The sequence below is a fragment of the Prionailurus viverrinus genome, chromosome E2, assembly GCF_022837055.1.
Source record: "Prionailurus viverrinus isolate Anna chromosome E2, UM_Priviv_1.0, whole genome shotgun sequence".
NCBI lineage: Eukaryota > Metazoa > Chordata > Mammalia > Carnivora > Felidae > Prionailurus > Prionailurus viverrinus.
Genome location: NC_062575.1, coordinates 3,036,275 through 3,038,468, shown reverse-complemented (window position 1 = coordinate 3,038,468; position 2,194 = coordinate 3,036,275). Strand labels below are relative to the sequence as shown.

General features: G+C 41.8%; 1 pseudogene; it reads left to right on the top strand.

The window, feature by feature from the left end:
- Positions 1-369: 369 nt before the first annotated feature.
- On the top strand, positions 370-1,716 carry LOC125152496 (vomeronasal type-1 receptor 4-like; annotated as a pseudogene).
- The last annotated feature ends 478 nt before the right edge of the window (positions 1,717-2,194 follow it).

Here is a 2,194-nt window from a genome sequence, read left to right as displayed (position 1 = left end):
AAAGACCCTACAGTAACATTCTTGTTGCCTCCTTTCACATGTTTATTTACAAAGTACACATTTATTTCATACTCATTATGTGTCAACCATATTTTTGACCAAGACAGGCATGCTTCTTATGTTCATGGATTTTATATTTGGGCAGGGGGTCGGAGCATGAAACTAAAGAGACATAACTACAAAGTAATAACGTGAAATTGGGAAATTGGTGTCTGTGGTATGTCATCCAGGTTGAGTTGCCTGTGGAATATGGTCACATCTCCCTTGTCAGAAGAAGAAAAGCCATAGGATCCCTTTACAAGGTCATAGAACTACGAAGAGCCACCAATGAGCCTACTCTTCACTCCAGGCCACTCTGAAGTGCTCACAATGTCTTTTCAGAACAATACCCTAAGAACCACAGGGGAAGTGGCTCTGAAAACCATCTTTGTGGTATAGATTGGGGTTGGGTCTTTTGCCAGTGTCATAACATATCTCCAATCTTGCGTGGACACCAGCGGAGGCTCCCCAACATGATTCTCCCCCACATGGTTATAGCCAATCTCTTGGTTCTTCTTTCCACTGGGACTCCACATGCTATGGCATCTTTTGTCTTAAAGCAACCCCTGTCCACCTTTGGGTGTAAACTTGTCTGTTACACCCGCCAGATGGCTCGCACCACCTCCCTGTGCTCCACCTGGGTCCTGAGCACCTTTCAGTGTGTCCCTCTCTTCCCTAGGAGAGAAGGGAGGATGATGCTCAGAGGAAGAGCCCCCAAGGTCCTTGGTCTTTACTCTTGAATCTGCTGGATTTCCAGTGTCTTAATTAATATCTATGTTCCTGTGAAAATCACTGGTTCACAGGACACATAAAACTATACCCAAGGCAAATGGTTTTGTTCATCCATAGGTCCTACTACAGGAGTTGTCTTTTTTTTTTTAAATGTTTTATTTATTTATTTATTTATTTATTTATTTATTTATTTATTAAAAAAAATTTTTTTAAACGTTTATTTATTTTTGAGACAGAGACAGAGGATGAACAGGGGAGGGGCAGAGAGAGAGGGAGACACAGAATCGGAAGCAGGCTCCAGGCTTTGAGCCATCAGCCCAGAGCCCGACGCGGGGCTCCAACTCACGGACTGCAAGATCATGACCTGAGCTGAAGTCAGATGCTTAACCGACTGAGCCACCCAGGCGCCCTTAAATGTTTTATTTTTGAGAGAGAGAGAGAGAGAGAGAGAGAGAGAGAGAGAGAGAGAGAGAGAATCCGAAGCAGGCTACAGAGCCCAACACGGGGCTCCAACTCACCAACTGTGAGATCATGACCTGAGCCGAAGTCAGACACCCAACCGACTGAGCCACCCAGGCGCCCCAGGTTTTTTTATTCTTGTTGTCTGTCTCTGATGCCATCTTTATTGGCCTCATGGTCTGTTCCAGTGGTTCCATGGTGCCACTCCTGCACAGGCATCACCAGAAAATACAGTATATTCATAACTGCAAAGGCTACCGCAAATGCCCACCAGAGACCAGAGCTCCCCACGCCATCAGGATGCTGGTGGCCATCTTTGGTGTCTTCTACATGCTGAATTCTATTCTTGCTTTTGATATCATTACTTTAGTAGGCTCTTACCTATGGTTGATGTATACTTCTCATACTTTGGCTTCATGTTGTCCTACTATTTGTCTCTTACTGCTGATCCTTAGGGATTCTACAGTTCCGCATTTCCACTCTTGAATGTTGAAAATGGCTATTAAGAATCTAAATCTATAGAAGTCAGCTTCAACAATAGCCATGATTATACTGTTCAGTAAAATCATTCCCTGAACACCAGTTACCAGTTTTTTTTAACATAAAATACACAATGATCGTTATATCTTTAATTGAAATATAATTGACACATGATGCAAGTCTAAGATGTGTAACATGTAAATTTGATATATTTACATATTGCAATATGATTACCAAGGTAGCATTAGCTAACACTTCTATCATGTAATTATCATTTCTTCCTTCATAGTGGGAACAATTAAGATCTAATCTCTCAGCAATTTTGAAATTTGTGATACAGGATTGTTGATTATAATCACTATGCTGAGCGTTAGCTCTCCAGGACGTCTTTATCTATGTGTTTTCAGTTTGTACCTGTAAATAATATATCCCTAATTTCCCTACCATCCAGCCTCTGTTAACCACCATTCTATTCTATGTTTTT